The 22,578-nt window shown below is 38.6% G+C and overlaps 1 protein-coding gene across 6 annotated transcripts in view; it reads left to right on the forward strand.

Annotated features, from left to right (window-relative positions):
• Nucleotides 1-7,612, forward strand: part of KHDRBS2 (KH RNA binding domain containing, signal transduction associated 2) — a 363,971-nt gene extending 356,359 nt beyond the window's left edge. For all 6 annotated transcript variants that reach the window (XR_009966189.1, XR_009966187.1, XR_009966191.1 and 3 more), the window contains one exon: nucleotides 6,123-7,612. The gene's annotated coding sequence lies outside the window, so the exon portion shown is untranslated. The remainder of the gene's footprint in view (nucleotides 1-6,122) is intronic.
• Nucleotides 7,613-22,578: the final 14,966 nt, after the last annotated feature.

Here is a 22,578-nt window from a genome sequence, read left to right on the forward strand (position 1 = left end):
GCATACAGTGACTCTGAGATTTCTGCAGCCTTTTCTAATGTGTTATATAATGCCAGCACTAGGAAAAAAATCGTGAATTAGATAGAAAAATGTTATCTGTGTTTCTTATTCTCATGTTCCAGGTCTTTTTCTCAGAATTTCTACTCTCTCTGTACCCCAGGATTTTTTTCTGTAATATTCTAATATGTTTAGTATTCTCATAATACATTTTTTAGTAGAAAACAGTTCTTTTATAAATATTTGTGAACTATAGACAATAATTAATCTCATCCCACTATCTGCAGATTCAGAGTGAGCTAAGTGTAAAAATACTGAGGCAAATAATTCACTTAAAGCATGTAATGTATGTGCTTCACCAGTACACATACATCACTAGAATACTGCATATGCTTGTCCTGTCAACAAAAGCGCAGGTATTCCCATCACATGGAAATTGGTTGGCACAGCCAGTTCTGTGTGGGAATCTGGAAAATGGACAACAAATGATTCTGTCAAGGACAAAATGAGAAGAAAGGGCAACACAAGAATAAACAATAAGGCATTTAGGCATACACTTTAAAAGATTTGAATGATTGTGATCCAAGCAAAGGACAGTTAAGAGTGATAAATGTAATAACTCTGAAAAATAAATGAGATGTAAGCTTTTCACTGAAACCACAAAAGGTTGACTTACCATAAGCTATAAAAGACATCATTAAATCGTCAGCCGTTAATAAGAATCACCTGTTGTGGTTTCTGAGATGCTCCTTTCTCTCCCTGTACCCTTGAGTACTATGTACAACTCCAAGAATTGATACCTGTAACGAAGTTTCAGTGTCAAACTGACAAAGTAAAAAACAAAAGTCATATCTTACTACAATAACAAGAAATCCCGTTCACCTCAGCAGGTCCGATCATAGGTGTATAGGTTCAAAGATCTGTCTCTAAAAATTATGCTGTGCTAAGAGTACAGAAGACAGTTTAATAAAAGGGCTACATCAAGTCAATTCAGTGGCTTTCTGTTCGGTGTAGTCTGTGTACCAGTAGAAATCTCCATGATTTACACGGAGATTTACTTTAATTCCATTAAAGTAGCACACCACCTCCAAATATTTATAGAGATCAAGCAGACTCACTTCAGGATGATCCCTTCGTACATACAAGAGGTACCATTTCCCAAAATGTAAACAATTGGCATCTGCTGAACCATAATCCCTAAATCAGAAACACAAATGTTTGGATTAACAAAAAGTGGAAAGCCTCATTCTTTGTTTTTGACCTCCCAGTACGGTGGTTTTTTTTCACTTTCAGTGTTATGTGCATGACTAGCATTCTTTATCCAGGACTGGAAATGCAGTGGCTTTTTTGCCATAGTGACCAAAAAGAACAGCGGTCATCAAATTCAAGCCAATCCAAACTGTAACTGACTTGAGGAGATTCGAAATCAAGCCTTCAATTCAGTGCTGCACATATGATGCAGTATGAAACAAATGAGATTTGATATTCTTAATCAGAGAAATATAAAAGGATATTTATTTTACCTGTTTAAAAGAGTAGGTGGATCTAATACAGAAAAAAGTTGAGGAAATACAAAACATAGTTTATGTATAATGTCATTGAAATCGATATGTGTTTTATATACCTAAAGTTTTAGCATTCCACTGCACCAGAGACATGTTAAGTGTTTTAGCACAGACCCTGAACTGCTGTCTGTTATATTTGCAGTGCATATATCCATATATATGGATACAGAATGCAGATATACAAAATAATCCATTGTATAGTCTGATGCTATAACAATGAGCAAACTGCTTAAACTCTAATTTTGAGGGAATGAAATTAGAAAGTCTTCTCCAGAGTACCTAATTTTTGGACAGTGTTTTTTCTTGAAGAGATTAAATACAGAGCTAGTGGAGAGCACTGAGAAGTTCGAGAAGGGTGAGGAAAGTACTCTCTGGGCTGCAGGTATTGTTGCTCAAGACCTGAGGCACAAGCAGTGATCTTGGAAGTCCTGCCCATTCTGTTTTGTACTGTGGGTTTTGGGCCATAATAATCCCAGTAGGACAATCAATAGCAAAGCATTTGCTGGGGTTTTGGGGCCTCCAATCTTCCTCTTCCAAAGCCATGCTCCAGACACTGCTCCCAGCCGCCCTGCCAGAGGTTCTAAAAATTGTTGGATCTACTCCAGCTGCATAGCAGGAGGACAAGATACCCAGTGCTCCAGGTCCACCTGCCTAGTAAAAGGGTTTCTTGCAGCCTGTGCTTCTAAAAGCAATGGATTGGTAACTGCAAATTGAAGTCAGCTGTGATGTCTCTGAACCAGTAGCCCTTTGGAGCCTTTTGAGGTGGTCATTGGGTGTTGGCTTTGGTAAGATGATAGGGAAGCGGTCATATTTCCACGGGATTCTGCCTAGTTTTACACATGTTCATCACAGGTACTCAGTGTGCACTCAATTTTTTTTATTCCACAGATCTATTTGGCAGGGAAATAATGCTTAGGTAAGTTTCAGGGAAGACTGGGATTGTCCACATATAAAAATTAATGTTTTGAAAATTCTACAGAACAATGCAAAATCAGTAAAATATCCCTAAGTACAATTTTAATTGTCTTAATAAGTACTTTTCACGCTCTGTTTTAATTTTCCATTAATTTCTGGACACATTAGATTTCACTTTATGCTGTAAGAAGAAATGAAGTTTTTCAAATTTGTTGTTAGGTTATATATTAAATTTTAGGACTTTGCATTAGAATTCCCTTATGACTTCAAAATTATCAAAATAATTACTTTTGTCTGTGCAAATATGGAGAGTTTGCTTTCATTTCTGCTTTGTCATAAAAATTCAAAAATTCTAGGCAGTATAAAAAAAGTGTTCCCTGAATCCTAGTGTCAACATTCACCTATTTCCCTTTCTAAAATAGACTGTACTTTTACCAGACATCCGTTTAACCCCAGTCAAAAGGAAACTAGCGCTTGCTATGCTAAATTATAAGCTGTGTAAATTTCAGTTGTTGGGGATCTATTCTGTGCCTCCAATGGGAGAAAAAGTTATTTCCAGTGGTTATGACTTTTGGAAAGAAGGGAAGGGGAAGGGGAGAGGAGAGGGAAAATTAAAAAAAAGAAAAGAGGAAAGATTAGAGGAAAGGAAACGGAAAAGAAAAAAGAAAATATTAGAGAAAAGAAAAAAAAAAGAGAACGAGGAAGAAAATAAAAAAAAAAAAAAGACAAATCCTAATGTTATAACCCATTGATAAATTAGTGTTCTTGGATTATTCTTACTGGTTAAATATTTGGGAGCACACAAAAATGTTTCATAAACACAGTGAGAGCACTTTTAATGTAAAACTTCTGTCCTTTCTTTGAGATCCTAGTAAGAAAACTGAGTTTTCTACCTGAATTATATTCTTCTAACTAAAAGCCAGAATGTCCTGCCACTAGTTAACACTGCCAAAACACCATATCTCAACTATTCTTGCTTGTTTAAGTAGACTTCATTCCTTCTTCTGTCTAGTTTTGAATGGTATTTCTGCATTTGTTATTCTCTAGGCTCTTTTTCACAGTCCCCTGGAAACAAAACATAAAATCAATGATGCTGAAGTTTATGTAGGCTTAATATTAGGCAAAAAATGAAAGTGCCTAGTCCTGCTGTCTATAGGATGCATTTGTGTAGTTCTCCATGTAGCACTAAAGTAGGGTAAGTGACAGCAATGACATTTTAAGAGGAAGAGCCATATGGTTCCATTTTAAGGGCAGTTGGTTTTGTAACAAAATATTCATGACCCTTAAACAGATTCAGATTACCCATGTAGGTGGGCAAAGTAGCCATCCACAGTGCTGTGGAGTTACAGTCTTTTCCATGTACTGCCCTGTTGGGAAAGCATGCCAAGAACTGTGATTTATCAAGAAAGAGGAGAAATGTTTCCTCCAGGGAATCTATAGATTCAGCAGGCAGTTGTCATGGTTTGCATGGTTACTTGAGGTCAGAATACAGTAATTAGTTCATACCTCTGGTCTTTAGTGCCTCCAATAAGAATGCCTTTGAAGGCATCCCCAGACAGAACAGAACAGTCTGTGGCGATATGGCATACTGCTAATTCAAATATGTAGACACTAGAAAAGGTTCTAAATTCACATTTAGGTCACTATATATCTGTGTGCATGTGCCTAGCTACCCACATGTGCATCCATATGAATACTAGACATCTGAAAGAATCTTAAATTACTTGCTTTGGCTCTTCTCCTTTCTTTTGATACTGAGCCTTCTATATGAATTGAAAGTGAGAAAATAGTTAATACAGTATCATTGTAAACCCTTCCTGATTGATAACTTGCCTTCTCCCAAGACCTGGCATCACAGCACAAACCAACTGGTATAACCTGCAGCTAAAACGACATCTTGGAATTCTGCTTCTTTTGTAGGGAAATGTATTTTTCAGTAATACTAATGTTCAGACTCAGGAAAAAAATGTATCTAAGGAAGTGTGTTATAAACAGAATCTTAAGCTATTGCTCTGCTTGATTACACTGATCTGTTTTCCTGAGAATCAAGTGTTACCATCTGTCATTGCATCCCCGTGTTCATTTCTTAATACTTGTGAGTGTGATACAAACCACTAAAAGAAATTCATTGCCCATACTAGACAGTTTCCTCTGTTACACGAACATATTTTTCCTATTGTGTCATTTGGTTTGATAAGTGCTAATACAAAGGTTCTTACCTAGTGCTTTTAAAACGCTTACTGATCTACAGAGACAGAAAAAGCAAACAGCAGTTAACAAATTGCTTTGACAGATAGTGCGCTCCCTCGGGAGGCATTCATAACATTGTCACCAATGTTATTATTTCTCAGGAGCACCATTAACAGTCACAACACCAAATGTGTATGTAATTCTGTAGCATCAGTCCCAATGCTGGGCAGCTTTCCCAGTCACAGGTTAACTAGGAGCAAAACCACATCACTATTGAAAAGAAAGTGGAAACAAGCCTGAAGTGTTAAACACACAGTTTAAAGTCCCATTAATACAGTCATTTACAGGTAGCAGAACTGAACTGTGAACACAAGTGAGCAGTATATTGACTTTTTAAAAATTGTATGCAAAGGGACAGGTTGTATTTTAATTTTAGTTTTGATTAATAGTTTTTGTTCTAGTCTGTTTTAGTCCTGTTAGCCAGAAAAATAATAATTTTGAGAAGAACAGTGTGTCGATATAGATAATAAGTTCTCTATGAACTATGAATGGGATGCTATTTGAAGACAGATATAATTAGTGCAAGAGTAAACAGGTAAATAGTAGTCAGAAATCGGCACAGAATTATTTGTTCACAACATTTGTGAAACTTTGACTGGAAACCCATGTGCCATTATGGTTTGTTGAAAATCAAAAACATATACAGAAAATAGTTCTGAAGTAAACAAAATTTAGAGAAAATGTACCAATAGCAAAACACGGAAGATACTCTATGTGTTAATTCAGTCAAGACTAAGAAGTAGCTTGACTTCAGGATTTCTGACAATTCAGAGCTCTCTGATATAGGAGAAAGAAATGTATAGTTAGCTGGAGCTAAGAATACCATCGTGTCCCCCCTCCACCAAATTAACAATGGGATCTTTTAACCACTGGAGTAATCTGTGTCCTTCTGAAAGATATGCTGCATCTCAGAAGCTACAAAGGCTGATAATTTTGGGACAACACAGGAGTCTAGACTAGACAATAATGTACAATTTCCTCTGCCCTTAATATCTATTTATGAATTTAAGAATCTGCAATTCCACAAAGATGAATGAGGTTAACAGAATCTGGCCTTCAGTCATATATATTTTATCATTTAATTACATTTCCATTTGAGGATTATAATTCAGTTCTCTTATGACTTTATCTCTGAAATTTTTCTACAGATCACAGAAATAGTCTTTCTTATTCTAGTAATTAAACTTTGAACCAAATAGAAGTTCTTCAGCTTGAGACTCTGGATTGTCATGAGAAACATCATTTTAGCTTGTTACATGGGAACACAGTAATGATACAGCACAAAAAGCATTAGTGTCTGTTTTAGCCCCTGAGCTATGCAAATGTGTGGTTCTGTTTTGATCATGCTTGATATGCCATGTCTTGACTAGGTTTTATTCCATTCTGTTTTTACAGGTTAGTAAGACTTTAATCAAGAAAAAAAAATAAAAAAAGTGTCTAATGAACAGCAATTTGAAGCACAGCATTTGGAAAGGTCAGAATGGTACATTACATCCTTATTATCCAAAAGAACAGATGACTTTTATATCCTGGCAGCATTTTCCTGTGAAGAAGATATTAAACAAGAACTGAAAATGGCACAAGGTTGCCTCTTACTTTCTTCTGACAAAGACTGCAACAAGATGATTAAACTGTACAGAATAAATCTCTTTCTAATGTTCAGTTGTAGATCCTGCCTACATTTCAAAAACCTAAGCTAACCAGAGTGCCAAAACACATGCTATTTGTTTCAGGTCCCTTAGAACTCATTTTACTGCTTATATGACCCAGTTTCCATTAATATTTTCTGGTCTTAAAGATGGAAAGGCATATTAATTAAAGGTACACAATGCAACAAGTTTTGTCAAATGCTTGTGTTGAACTACAACAAAATAAGCACTACAACAGCACTGCTTAAAATATAGGGGTTTCAGCTTCTGTTTGAATAGACCTAACAACAGAGATAATGTATTCCAACATGCAATGCACTGCATGTGTCCTGTTTTGGAGAGTCCTTGAAGGTATGGAACTGTTTGGAAGCAAAGGAACTTTTAGTGTATATCTTGTTAACAATTTCATTAATGTAAGGAGCTGTCACATTCCTTAAACCATTATCTGTATGAAGACTCTATAGGTCTAAGGAGAGCAAAAAATCTTCTGGAGCTTGATGTTGTATTTTAATGTTAAAATACACCATCAGGGTTCTCATGTTAAATCTTCTTATGACAAATGAACAAATGCGATGCTTAAAAATCAAAAAAATAGTATATAGCCTACACCTGTATTAGTTAGTAGTCGTCATTCCACATGAGATATGAGGTCTGCCATTACATAAGAATGTAACAAGTTCAATATTAAAGATATTCATAATTATTAAAGAAAACACTTTATATTATTCCAGAAAATCAGAAGATATCTGTTTTGAAGTATTGCTGGCTGAAGTAGACCTACGTGGATTTGCACAAGCTCACAAGTAGAAATCATATGGAACCTTTTTTTTCCACACCACCCAGGGAATACATTTGAAAAGAAATTTCTCCATGGTACATTACATGCAGCATCTTGCTGAGAAAAATCATTCTGCTTCAGTCAAGAGAGATAAAATGAACACTTCCAATATGTTTTCAGTGTCTCGAATATATATGTGTGTATGTCTGTGTGTATATGTGCATGCACTGTTGTCTTTTTCTGCACCTTAGGTGATTTTATTTTCCACTGGAGATTTTAAATATATTTTTCATCCTTTATTTTGCAGATATAAAGTAGGATAGTTTTTACAGTGCACTGGCAATATGCGACCTATTTTGAAACTCAGAAGGTTATGCAAGACTGTAGTCAGAAATCCCTAATGGGTCTTCTTTTCATAAATACCTACAGAAATTAATGTTTTCCATATGCCTAGAAAATATCCACTAGATACAAGTTTCAATCAAGTTCCTTGTAATTCAGCTAATAGTCCCTGACACTGTAGTGACTACAGTCATCGAGTATGCAGCTTACAGGAAATAATTAGCAAAACTCTGTTTTTTCAGTTCCTGATTATTATCCACAATAGAACTGAGTATTATAATTTGAATCACTAAGAGCTCTGACCATTTATACTTTTGCTATGAAAACATAAAATATATGCTGCTGTATCCGTTTCTTAAAAGACCATGGTTGGGGAATGACTGAATAGAAAATCCAGGGTATGGAGGTAGTCACACAAACAACTCCAGGATTTCTCAGAGAAAGAGTCCAATGTATCAGATGAAGACAGTGGGGTTTGTTATACTCTTCTTAGTTTGCTCATGATTATGGAAAATGGTGTTACTCTGTCGCACACTATTTAACATGGGGAACACTTTGAACACATTATGCAGCCTTATTTAGTCATTTTATGAAATGGATTTTTTCTGCTAGGTCACAGTCATTCTTTTTTTGAAAAAATACTATAACAATCAAGTACATTTTATGAACCAATACGCCAGTTTGAAGTTAAACTTTTAAGAGGCCCCTCCTTTCATGACCTTATCTTCAAGAAATCATGTGGTGGTTAGGCATTTCCATAAAGTCTTTCTTTAATAAGGAAGGTGAAGAGTAAAAGTTGAATGTAAAATGTTGGACCTGTGAACCCATGCGGATATCTCAAAGCAAAGGATCATGTAATCCCCTGTAAAGTACATTCATTAAATTAACAGAGATGAAAAAAGGATGTGGCTGATGGGAAAGGTGTCATATTGAAGCAAGATCAGAAAAGATAGCCATGAAAACACAACAGACCATGTGCAGCACACATGTCCCCACACATGTGACTTTGAACCAGAAGGTGCTCGTTCACTGTAATCCCACTAAGGAGGGCAATCATATTCTGTGAAGTATTGCTTAAAATACCATTTGTGGCAGCTATCACTATGAAAAGGTTTTTCAGCTTCTGTTTGAATAGACCTATCAACAAAGATAATGTATTCCAACATGCAGTGCACTGCATGTGTCCTGTTTTGGAGGGTCCCTGAAGGTATGGAACTGTTCAAAGGGAAAGGAATTTTTAGTATATCTCATAGGTAATCTTACATCCCTTCAGATATGCACCATCAAATGGGCCTCTAAGCTCTGCACAGCATCCTGTGCAGATCTTGCCAGTGTAAAGGTTACGCAATGTTTTGGTATTCTAAGCTCTTGCAAGGTTTTCCTAAAAGAAAATAACTCCATTACCATTTTCACTGTCTGTCCTGGGTTCAGCAGTAGCAGTCATTTTTCTCCTTGTTAGTAGCTGGTGCAGTGCTGTGTTTTGACTTTCGGCCTGGAAACAGAGCTGGTAACAATGATGTTTTGGTTTGGCCAAGGACTTTGTGAGCCTCATGCTCTGCCAGGGAGGAGGGGAAGCCAGGAGGAAGCAGAGACAGGACACCTGACCCAAACTGACCAAAGAGGTATTCCATACCACAGCACGTCATGCCCAGGAAGTAAGAGAGTTACCCGGAAGGGCTGGGAGACTGCAGGGTTGGAGGAGGTATCGGTCGGAGCTTGGTCGGGCTGGGGGGGGGGCGAGTTATCGGTCGGCTGGTGGTGAGGTGATGTATTCTCTTCCCTTGTTATTTCCTTTATCATTATTATTATTGGTGGTAGCAGTAGTGATTTGTGTTATACCCTAGCTACTAAACTGTTCTTATTTCAACCTGTGGGAGTCGCATTCTTTTGATTCTCCTCTCCGTCCCTCCGGGAGTAGGGGGAGGGAAAGAAGGAGGGGGGAGTGAGTGAACGAGCTGTCTGGCTGGGTTTAAGCCATGACACTGTCAAACAAAAAAAGATGTGCACATGAGAATTTTTTGCTGCTGGTTTAGATGAAGGCAAGAACCCAAAGGTGGTACAACCGGTGCAACCCAGTGGCAGCTGCCTGCAGACTGCTTTGATACAGCAAGCCAGCTAAGTTTATCCTGAAACCAGAGAATGTGCACAGAACTGAAGATCCATGTGTGCGCAGCATACTGCAGTCCTGCGCCTGTTCAGGGTAATTGCCGTGTGGGTCACTAACTCCATGTACAATGGTCTCCTGGTCAGGATCTCTGCACATGCATACCTACATACCTGTTTTGCATCTGCATATGAAAAGCTCCTTTTGTGCTCCAGAGCATTGTATTCATATCTGCACACATTAAAAATCTCTACACATCTACTGCAAACACTCTTTGCAAAGGTCTCTGTGTCCATCAAGCTGGAATTGTGCAGGAAGTCAGATAGGTATATAATTATGCAATTTACGCCTCCAAATGCTGCTAAAAGGCTAAGTACATTTTTGCAAGTGTGCTTTTTGTGTCTGCAGCTCAAAATCCAGTAATACTTGAATTTCAATTTGTTTTCTTTTGACACACAATGTTACTTGATATTATATGAATAAATAATCCACGAGCTAGAAAACACTAAAAGGGAGGAAGGAAGTTGCATTATTAAAGAGAGATTAAAATAATTTGACATGAAAGGCATTTTAGAGACAATACAAATTGTCTGATTTACTGATGTGTACAGAAGCTAATACATCATTCATCCCTGCTACCACCTGATAGCTGCTCAGCTTCTAATGGGAAATGTGATGGTGGTCACAGTCCAGTTCATAGTGGACAGGTGTTGGCATCACAAAAAGTCATTATCACAACGGGCACTAATTGGCACCTGTTGTGGTTTAAACCCAGCCAGTAACTCAGAAACACGCAGTCACTCACTAACTCCCCTTCCCTCTTCCTTCCCCCTCTCCCAAAGGGATGGGGAGAAGAATCAAAAGAATGTAACTCCCACAGGTTGAGATAAGAGCAGTCCAGTAACTAAGGTATAACACAAATCACTGCTGCTACCACCAATAATAATAATGATAAGGGAAATAACAAGGGAAGAGAATACAACTGCTCACAACCTGCCGACCGATACCCAGCCCAACTGAGCAGTGATCTAGCCCTTCCAGGTGACTGCCCCCAGTTTATATACTGGGCATGACGTGCTGTGGTATGGAATACCCCTTTGGCTAGTTTGGGTCAGGTGTCCTGTCTCTGCTTCCTCCTGGCTTCATTTCCTCCCTGGCAGACCACGAGACTCAGAAAGTCCTTGGTCAGAGTAAACATTACTGAGCAACAACTAAAAACATCGGTGTAATCAGCGCTGTTCCCAGGCTGAAAGTCAAAAACACAGCACTGCAGCAGCTACTAAGAAGGAGGAAATGACTGCTACTGCTGAACCCAGGACAGCACCTTTGTTGAAAGTCTCAACAAAGAGGCCAGTGATTGAATCAGCATGGAGGCTGACTTGCAAGCTCTGCTAGCGTGGGATGCTGGGCTCAGCTTATCCTTCACTGAAACTATCCTTACTTTTGCACGTGTTTCAAAGGAACACAGCCAGATTCTAACACTTTCTGTTTGCCTATAAGTTCTAGGAGCATGTGTACTACTGTGGCATAGCTCTGGAAGCAGTGACTTTGTACAGAGGGGTGAGACACATCTTAGGGACACTGAAGCCTGCCCACTGATGCTGGCCAACAGAAGAACTTGTGGACTTAGCCTTGAGCTGGAAGATCAAATGAAATAAAACCAAAGGCTGATGTAAGGGAGAAACCACACGTGACCCACATGGGACTGAATTCTCATCCAAGCTTTTCTCAATTTTAGTTTATTTACATGCAACTGTGATTCTGTGGACCACTTTACTCCTCTCTCCTCAGTTTATTCTTTTGTATGAAGGTCATAATATTTGTCTCACTCTTGGGCATAATATGAGGCTATGCTAACTAACCAGTGCCTTAAGGTATTTAAACACCTGTGATGGAACAATATATACATTAAAATGCAGGCTTCAAATATATAGGTACTTTGGTTTCTTAAGAATCTATTAAATGTGTTTCATTACATACAGTTTCATACATACAGCTTCTTCTTCCACTCAGGCTATCTTGTCCAAATCAATGATTAAAATGGGTTTTCTTTTAGTGTACAGAAACCTATACTGTTTGTGGGTTAATTATAACTTTTTTTTTACTTTTTAAGCTCTATAGACAAATGTTATATAGGTCAGTAATGTGACTGTAGGATTTGAGAATGCTTTTACTAGTAATAAAAAAAAGAGTAAAAATAGAAGGGCTGGGGAAAAGGAAAGAACAGTTCTAGTTTTATGTGTATGGAAAAAGTGTTGCATTTGTTGCACATGGCTTTGTCAGTGTATAGATGAAAGTGAGAAAACCAAACTGGGAAACTGATACACAAAGTCAGGTAAAATATATCATAAAGGACTGAAAAAAAATTATGTAAAAAGTTTGAGGTTTATCTGTTTGCATCACTAGTTCCTAAGGCTTACCTTCATTAGAAATTATAAAGGTATAAGATAATATGAGCAGTTACAGAGGCTCAAAACACCACCAAGCCAGATTCTGATCTCTTCCCATTGATTTTTCACTGCTGTATTACATCTGATTTCAAGGAAATGTCTTCTCATTTACATGCATCTACATGAATTCAGGATCAAGCCACCAAATTTTGCTTCCTGCAGTGTTAATAATGAGCAGTGGCTGCTGCAATGTGCTCCTAAAGACACTCTGGAAAAAGAATATGTCATTGTTAGCCTAATGAGGGGAAAGGGAGAGAGATTGCTAAATGTTTTATCTCTAGCCCAATTAAAGGAGAGGGAGAAAAAAAGATGGGGAAGACATCCAAGAAGGAGAGCTGTGTACATGACAGATTTCTTCCTGCCTTGTTACAAGAGCATTCTCACTAGGTAGAACCGAAAAAGGAGGACGCGGGAATACAAAGGATAAATCCTGCAACTGAAATCAGACTGTGGCTGCATGGACCATCAGTCTGAGCTGCGCATTAGCTTCCAAAAATACCTGGCTTGGGAAGGAAAGAAAATGGTAACAAGTACTCTGTTGTCATTACTGTCATTACTATCCATGCAGATATGAAGGAGCAAGGCTTGCCTGTGTGCTGAGAGCCTCCTTGGCCATCCACAGTCACCTTTCAGGGCTACTATAGAGGGAGATGACTGCTTGTCATCTTTGCCAGTTCGGATGTTGCTGAGCTCACTGACAAGTGACAACTCACTGTTTATAAAACAAGCGAAACTTGATCCCATGAAGTTTTCTTGATCCCAGAAACATCAGGCCTGCCAGAATGGGTGCCTACATCTCAAACAGCATGCTAGGTCCCAGACTCATGCTGTCATGATGCTTATATACCACACTGTTATCATCTGCACAATGGCCTCAGCCATGCAGAGCACAGACGAAATTACCTTGCATCCCCTACTTACCTGTAGTGCTCAGACACTGAACTGAGTGAGGGTTGCTTGGTGCTTGATGCGCCTGGTATAATCCAGTCTCCAAAAATTGAATTCCTGTTACTTATTTTAAATTTATATATATTTCCTTGCCTTCTGACTAAAATGTAGCAGCTTTGTGAGCTAAGGTGTAGCTGCCCTTTTACCATGTCAAGTGCCAGAAGCTTTAGCTAGGGAAAATGAATTTGTAAAGATTTGCTCTGCTCTGCTAGTCTTTCATACTGCAGTTTTTCCCAGTAACTAAAAGAGAGTTAGACAAAGTTCCCAAGAAAGACTTGCATTACCAGTCTCTTGTTGTAATTATTTTTTAATCTGTGACTCCTGAGTCCCTACCCTGGGCAACGTTTTGTCTTGTTCCGTGACAGCCATGACTGTTTTAGACATTCTTTCCCCTGCAGTGAGACCTATTTGCTTTATTCACCACTTACCTGACTACAGACAACAGAAGGGGGATATTGGTTCTGGCTTCTGTTTGTGCAGCAGGAGTCACAGGATTATTTCACAAGCCTTCCAGTGACAACTGCAGGACAGGTATGGCTCCATGAACTCTCCTGTCAGCACAACAGAAGATCACGGAAAAAGCAGCCTATACTGCTTTGAGGGAGAACTGCAAGTCTGCCACAAAGACTGGGAGTAGCCCAGACTCATGCAAGCAAGCCCAATTCAGACTTGTTTGTACAGGGAGGTGAGGTGTCGCAGTTTAAGCCCAGCCAGTAACACAGAACAACGCAGTCACTCGCTCACACCCCTCATTTCCTCCTCCCGCTCCCAGAGGGATGGGGAGGAGAATCAAAAGAATGTAACTCCCACGGGTTGAGAAAAGAACAGTCCAGTAACTAAGGTAGAACACAAATCACTGCTGCTACCACCAATAATAATAATGATAAGAAAAATAACAAGGGAAGAGAATTCTACTGCTCACCACCCACCAACCGATACCCAGCCATACCGGAGCAGTGATCTCGCCCTTCCGGGTAACTGCTCCCCCTTTATATACTGGGATTGACGAGCTGTGGTATGGAATACCTCTTTGGTCAGTTTGGGTCAGGTGTCCTGTCTCTGCTTCCTCCTGGCTTCCCCTCCTCCCTGGCAGAGCATGAAACTCACAAAGTCCTTGGTGAGAGTAAACATTACTGAGCATCAACTAAAAACATCGGTGTTATCAGCGCTGCTCTCAGGCTGAAAGTCAAAAACACAGCACTACAATAGCTACTAAGAAGGAGGAAAATGGCTGCTACTGCTGAACGCAGGACATGAGGGTAGGTTGGGATTAGCCTCCAGATGCTTTCAATCTTACAACATTTTTAGATTATTCTAGATTTATTCCTCGTTATTTGTATATTATAAATATTCTAGCTAACAATGACAATGCCATAAGATTTCCATTTAAAACTTTGACAGTTTGGGTGTCTTAGAGGGCTTTTCACATGTTGGATTCCTTTATCCTCTTTCATAGTTTGTTTCTGAAGAAGTACTAAGCTTCCCAGTAAAAACTTGCCTGATTCACATATGTGAGCATCAAGTTTTCTCTATTTTTTACTTAAAAATTCTGGCCCACTAAACTTTGACATTCCAGCAAAGTACTCTGTGCTGGCTGCTAGCAAAATCAGTAAATATATGACAGTGCTATCAGCTACTCTTCCCTGAAGCGCAAATATCCCAGGATCTTTGAAAACAAGATATCTGATGTTTGAGAACAAGAAACCAAATTCAGTTTGATTTAGTGATAAAGCCTGACAATTTGGGAGACATAGTGGCTAGCTAATGGTAGCATATTTGCTTACAAATGACATCTTCCAAAATATCATACTTATAGTTTTTGTTGCGAGTTTAGCAAAGTGGTAAAATTTAATGGACAAATGTGAGTTCAGTTAACTCCAGCTCACACACGACAGACTGAAGACACATCACATTACTGGATCTCTCTAAAGTTTAACAGTGTCAGGTCTTTGTGCCCTAGCCTGGAAATAAAGGACTTACATTACCCAGCAATGATCTAAGGTGATGTAAGGACAAAGGAGATGAGTACAATGTTAGTATGATGCAGATACTACTCAGACACTTTATGTTTACTTCCCCCTTCCTGTTGTATCTCAACCACTGCAAAGTCTGTGTCACATTAAGGAAGCTGAAGTTATTAACTTCAGCACACAGCAATATAGTTTTTATGATAAAATACTGTATTAAATAGGAGAGTTGCCTGCAAAAGCCACCAATAAAAATTCAGTCTCAATCAGCAGGACCAACACAAAAGGCCAATGCAGTCCAAATTATCAGTCAGGATTTCAGCAACATTCCAATTATTTTCATCATTTAGAATGACCCTAGCACTATTTTGAAATTATGTTTTAAGCTGCAGCGGTTATTAATCAGGTAGCTATGGCAAGCCAGCATCATGATCAGCAGGATGGACACAGATACTATATCATCTTGATCTTACTGAATAATTTGCTTCGAAGAGCAAGATTTCTTGTAACTTTATCTCTTCATCATTTAGATGTCCAAAATAACAAGCAGAGTATTTTGTGTTGGTTTATAGGGCATTTTCTACATGTCACAAGAAGAAAAATGATATTATATTGCATCTATCTACCCCCTAGACTGCATGATTTTTTCATACATATAGATGTAATCTTCATTAAATCTCAATTTCTTTGCCATTAGGATGCAAGGAAGGAGCTGCAAAAGCCCTGACTGTAGCAGACCAGAGTTGAACTGAGTTGTTAGCAACACTTGTTTAGGGCTGATGTTTCCTTACATGAAATAAAAATAACTAATAATTTTTTTCTTTAATTTATGAAACTCCATGGCTACAATTTTTGTTTGTAGCATTCATTCACATTTTCACAATATAAAAAGCAGTATTATTAAAATTTTCTTAATATTACTTAAATACTTGTGCTTTTAAGAAAAAAACAACTTTTGTTTATTGCTTTTGTGCAATTTTGGGACTCTTGCTTTCATGTGTTTCAACAGGTCTCTTTCCCGTGTAGCCAAGTTATGCCCTGAGCATCATCACTTGGGTATTATTAAAAGAGGTGTAATTTTGTTGCGTCTTATTTCTTATGCCCAGCTGCCTAATGGTGTCATTGGTTTTTTTTCTATTCCTTTAAAGTTCTATTTTCCATGGATCAGCAAAATTTTATTACAATGAGCAGTAAAATCTGGCCAAATTTACTTCTATTGTCTTAGAAAAGAAGGGAAAGTAAGGCTAATTTTTCAAGTAATGCTCGTATTTTTTGGTGATCTTAAACATTAAACAAAATTTGTGTATTAGAAATGTGAGCTGTCAATCTCTGGGTTTACATAATCCTATTTCTGATTCAAGCATTTCATTTTAAGAAGGTAAAAGTGCCAAAACATGCATACAATAAAGTGTTTCTCTGAAACGCAGTTCAGAGATAAACCTGCTCCATGTAATTATCCACACAAAGAGCTGCTGGATTCTATTTTAGTTTAAAAATCAAAAAAATCTTTAAAGCTTTTCTCTGTATTAGAGTCACTTCAAGGCCAACAGTACACACTGAATAAAACCCTTCAAATGTCTCCTAGATGATCCATAATTCTGTTTGTTTCTGAAGACTTCTGAGGAAAAGAGCTGCGCATAGCATTTCCTTGTCTATTGCAGTGTTGGCCTAAAAAGCCTGTGTCATCTTGGAAATGTTGGAACAAGTCCAGAGGAGGGCCATGAGGATGATCAGAGGACCAGAGCACCTCCCGTATGAAAATAGGCTGAGAAAGTTGGGGCTGTTCAACCTGGAGAAGAGAAGGCTGCATGGAGACCTCACAGCAGCCTTCCAGTATCTGAAGGGGGCCTATTAGGGATGCTGGGGAGGGACTCTTCATTAGGGACTGTAGGGACAGGACAAGGGGTAATGGGTTAAAACTTAAACAGGGGAAGTTTAGGTTGGATATAAGGAGGAAGTTCTTTACTGTAAGGGTGGGGAGGCACTGGAATGGGTTGCCCAAGGAAGTTGTGAATGCTCCATCCCTGGCAGTGTTCAAGGCCAGGTTGGACAGAGCCTTGGGTGACACGGTTTAGTGTGAGGTGTCCCTGCCCATGGCAGGGGGATCGGAACTAGATGATCTTAAGGTCCTTTCCAACCCTAACTATTCTATGATTTTATCTTTGGCATTGGTCAAATAAGATTGGATCAATTTAATTGCTATTTTTATTTGATTCCGGCCAACATCCTGAGATAAGAAGAGCAATGAAGGCTGGAAGTCTGGAGAAATGCTGCACCCACTGCTGTGCTGAAGCATCACCATTAGCTCTGGTGTTGAGAAGGAATCAACCAGAGTTTCCCTGGAAAAACACCTTACCCGGGTACCATCAAGTATTCCTTTTGTGAGGTAAAACTTAGTTACTCTTGGTTTTGCCAGAAGCAAGTGAACTAAGGGAAAGATCATTCTATATCTGCCATCTTTTAAGTACTCTCTGTATGCATCTGCTACTGGCCACTAGCAGAGTGACCTTTGGACTGAACTTGGTGTGACCTGCCTTATGGGTCATGTACATCCTTTCTACTCAGCTGCTTTGAACCGGCTGATTCAATATTCTGGTCTTCCTCTTTCCACATTGCTTTTTGCAATACTCTTGATCTATTTTACAAAAGCACAAACCCATGAATATTCTTGCCAGATGGTTACCTAACATCCTTATTAATTACTAGTTGAGTATGTACTTCAGTGATCATGGCAGGAGGTGCACAGGTGTCAAAGACACTTTAAAAATTCTATAAAATATTACAGACAGAAAAGGCCCATACAGCTCAGTTACAGCATCTTCTGTCAAAGCATAGACTTTGAGAAAATTCAGTCTGTAAAAATTCATTCCTGAAGTCCTGAAGAATGAACATGCTTCAGGAATTTCCACTGAAACAGTACAACATTCTCATTGAAAAAAAAAAGAGGTTTTTCTGTGACTTTCTCTGATTTCCCAATGACTGTCTGTAAGAGATGACTCTTCCTAGTATGAAGTAGCATACAACTGAATAACAAGAAAAGACAGTGTGCCTAAGCACGATGTTTAAATAGGAAAAAAAAAAGCCAATCCAGGCAATGTCAGCAACACAGCAAACAGATGAGGAGGGAATAATATAATCAATCTAACCATGTGTCTGGTCAGAAAATATAACCCATAGGAGAGAATTAAGTTATTTACGGACTGCAGTTCCTGTATCACACCAAGCTACAGCTATCCTCTTGTATCCCGACATGTTCATTTGACAAGAGCTGAAAACAAGTGGATGTAGAAAAATGTGTCCTATTTATAAGCACCTGTGAGATGCTTGGGGTTTAACTATAATAAAATGGGGTTGTGCATGTTTTGGTTTTGATTAAAGCCTATTTGGTAAGTGTACAACTATGCCACAGCAGGTAAAAGACACCTTCTTTCTATAACTTTCTTCACGATTATGTCAAACTTCATTTACTTGAATATTCAAGAGCCATACAATGCAATAAGCACTGAGAAGAAAATACACAAAGCAGGAGTGTAACTTTTCAGAGGTATGATGGATTTACAAAGTACACTACACTTGACCTTGAACTATTGCCACATTTTTTTACACAGCTGATTTTGTCCTCCTTACATATCTAGGTGATCTTTATATTCTCTCTTACTAAGTGAAATTGGTATGTGACAATTCTGAAATTCAATCCCTTAAACAGATACTTTGTGTCTCAATTTAAGGATGCACTTTGATATTTTTATATAAAGTCGTGCGTTTTGAAAGTATGTAGAATTGTTATGCTTCTATTTTTTCCCCATATGAAAACACTGAAAATGATTTTAAAATGTATTACATTTAGAATGTGAATTAACTTTACTAAGTCTTACCTCAGTAGGTCATCTAATACCCCCAAGAAAATAAACTGGAAATTCATACTGACACAGCTGAAGAAGATTAAAGAAAAAAAAACATATTTAAAACATTCAAACCATAATAACACTCAAGAACTAATGCATTGGGGTAGTCACAACCATAACATATTTGTGTGCTGCACTGAGGACTCTGAAAGCAGTTTTAAATAAGCAGTTATAAACACTTAGTTGGTTCAGGGAATTCTAACAGTGAGAGACTGCATAAATGATGAACAGCTAAGCAGAAAGCACATTTATCCCCAAAGCCAACACACAGTCTTTCAGCATCAGAAACTCTACAAAATTGGAATATATGGGTACATACTTTTGGAATATCATTTTTTCAACCAATCAAAGTAAACAAACATCTTAACACAATTCAGCAATGAATTGAAGAGCTTCTTTTTACCCCTGAGATGCAAAATGAGAGTGAAAATAAGCACTGCATTCATGCTTTGTGGTTCAGAAGCAAGCAATTCTCTGCCTTGTTTTCTCTGAAGTGTGTACAGGAGCTTGCCTGTGTAGTTCTTGGAATGAAATCAAGAATGCAGCTATAGTTACCATATTTCAGAAAGTGTAACAATTCCACATGCGCTGCCTGATTTCTGCTGCAGGAGCAGCTGGTAAAATATAATGACACTCTTCTTTTGGGGAAAGGATAAATCTTGAGTAGAATACCAAACTTATATGTTATTATAAATTAATATGCCAAAATGTGGTAGTATTTGAAATGCATGGTTTTAGTAAATAAATAATTCTGTGACTTTTGTGCACAGGTGACTGACTGGAAATTTTGGAGAACAAAGCTGACAAACCAACCAGAATAAACGAACAAGCTTTCTCTTCCAAACCTGGAAATGTCCGATACTCTTGAGTGAATGTGTGGGCTATACTCTTTTGCGTTGCGCTTTCTGCTAATCCTGCAAATCAGTGTGCTCCTTCTGTGCTACCAACTATTAAACCAGAGCCGAGGCTTTCAGGTGGTAACAGCCTGGCCAATGCAGTCATCTTTCTCTGAACTGAAACCCCCAGGATTGTTGCAGGCTATGTTAACTAATTTACAGCACACTGTTCTCTAGCTTTATGCAGAAAAATGTAACCTGGGGGAAAAGCCCCTGGCTTCTGGATGGCTGTGGTTTTCCACACCCACTGATGAGAAGTGCTAACCTTCTTCCACTTTCAGTGAAGCACAGAAGGGGGGGGGGGATTGTTTTGGTACTTTGTACTACACAGGTAATTTGAGATAGCTTATTTCTTTGACACATCTGCTTCACACATTAAGGAGGTATGTATCATTTCTCTTTTTACTACTCCCCAAACAAATATAGCGAGCAACGATTTTGTTTCAGCTTTTCACTGATTTTCAATTTTCACTTCTTTTTATCTGAATCCCTTTTAAAAAAAAAAAAAAAAAAAAAACTTTTTTTTTTCTTTAAGCTAGAAATGTACTGAACTGTCTAAATAATTCTTTCCAAAGTGCCTTTTGTAAGGAGTTAGATTTTATGACCACCAAGATGCATCCTCAGCCATACGTAGCAGGCCAGTGCTGACACTGAAATGTCAGGGTAATAGAGAAGCGTGCAGCACTCCGTGTAGCTAACACATAGAGTCCTGAGGTCATTTCCATATCCAGTATGATTCTCTAAATGTGTTGGTCTGAATTCATATTGGATGTAAACTATTTTACATTGTTCGCTGTCGTAGCAGAATTTAAACGTGATGTGACATTAATAAAGCATAAAGGAAAAATGCTGAAGCATTTTCACAACATATCTGTGCTGGGCAGCCATTCTTCTCTGTTAAGGATGAATTTTACCAATGCCTGAAGTCTCTGCTTGGCAAACAATATCAGTTTAAAATCTCATGACTTCACGCATATTTTAGACCCATGAAGGACAGAATGTTGTTTGTTTCAATTAAGGGGACTTTTGTAATTGCCAGCAAAAATATAAAAATCCTGAATGACAGAGCACTTCCTCTGAAGACTGTTTTGAAAAAAAAATCACATTTCCAATGGCACACATATAAAAACAGTACAGAATCATCGAGTGTAGTCACCAAACTACGTGCACTGCTTGGCAGTCTGTCTCTAGTTCTGCCACCTGCTCAACTCTGGAGCTGCAGCACATGATCAGCAGTGGCACACTGCCCTGTCACCCCAAAGCACACCAGTCAGTGGATTGCTCCCTGCAACACCTCCTCACTCTTCCTTTGCTCTCAGACAGATACTGTTTACCATTCCTCTGTGCCTGTTGGCAGCTGCTGTATCTGCCCATCACTAGCTCATACTGTACATCTAGAGTAGATCACCAACATTTGGAAGGACCTCCACTCATCCACTGCGCCAGTTTGAGGAGGAGATGAAAGAGAATAGAGAGGAGGCTCTGCTTCTTTTTTTTTCAACTCACTGTGCTCAACACAGGCTGGAGTAGTGTTCACCTCGACCTAGACATGCATCAAATGGCTTGAAAATAGGATGCCCTCATCAGCTGCCCTCCAGATGATGCCTGGGATGAGCAATAAGCTGAAAGCCTCCAAAATACAACCCCCAGCTCAGCACAGGCCATTCATGAAATTTCTTGCAGATAATACTTATATCTCCCCACAAGTTTACTATCTGACCTGGCTGTATTTGAACAAGCTGTGGGTGGAAGAGCTTTCTGACAGCACAATCTCATACAAATTGAATCTGTTGTGCAACCATGCTACATTTTTCAAAACTATTCTTTTTTAAAGGTTATTTTTAATTATTTTTTTTTCCCCGATTGATCTTCCCTGCTTTTGAAAGGCCGCACAGGAAGATTTGTTGGCAATTTACTGTACAGATAGTAGGGACATGAGAAAAAAATATTTCACTTGCCACCTGGATGGACAATCATTCATAAATCCTGGTCAAAGGTATGTGATGTTTGATCCCACACCACGGTAAATTTAATTTCAGTCTGCTTCTGCCATTATGACTGATGCAAGCCCAGATTCTGTACTGGGCCTCAAGAACAAAATGCTTCTTTCTGCATCATGTATCAGTGAAGGCAAAAAGTGACAGAAATGTGATGTCCAACAGGCTGTCAGGATTAGTGCCTTGCTTAATGAAATGGGTTCCAGGATAAGACCTGGCATAATCTGGGAAGTAAAGGTTAGAACCTTTCTGTCAAAATGTTAGATCCCATTTTTTAGCCTTCTGTATCTTCCTTTTTAGCTATCTGTCCTAAACACTTTCACCAGGAAAGGTACCCCAAATTTGTCTCTTTCAAGAAAGACACAGTCTTAGTGGATGAAGCTTTAGAGCCTGCAAGTATTCCAGCCATATCTGATGTTATACATATAGCTTTTTTTAGAACTATGTGCCCTGTCACAGCATATAAATTCACCAGACTCGGTAAACAAGTGGCCCAAAGGGAGCTGCTACTGGCTGTGTTATAAATATTCAACACCCAGTCAACCATAATTAGTTTATTCCCTCATGTTGTCTTTAACACGTCCCCCTCCTTCGAGTCTGTATATTTTGTTAAAAGATCCCCCTTTAGAACAAAACCTTGCCTGGGAAATTCCAAGTACAAAGAAAATCTTCTGGCTGTGCAATAGCACCGTAAGTTTACCCTGTACATAGAAGAGGAAAAAATCTTTCCTCCTCTCTGATAGGGACTGCAGAGTTTTATTATCCTTCTTGTTTCTTCTGAAAGAAAGCATCACAGTTTATGTGCTTTGTTCCTC

The sequence above is a fragment of the Pezoporus occidentalis genome, unplaced genomic scaffold (genome assembly GCF_034315485.1).
Source record: "Pezoporus occidentalis ecotype Australia unplaced genomic scaffold, CSIRO_AGI_Poc_V1 ctg29, whole genome shotgun sequence".
In the NCBI taxonomy this organism is placed as follows: domain Eukaryota; kingdom Metazoa; phylum Chordata; class Aves; order Psittaciformes; family Psittacidae; genus Pezoporus; species Pezoporus occidentalis.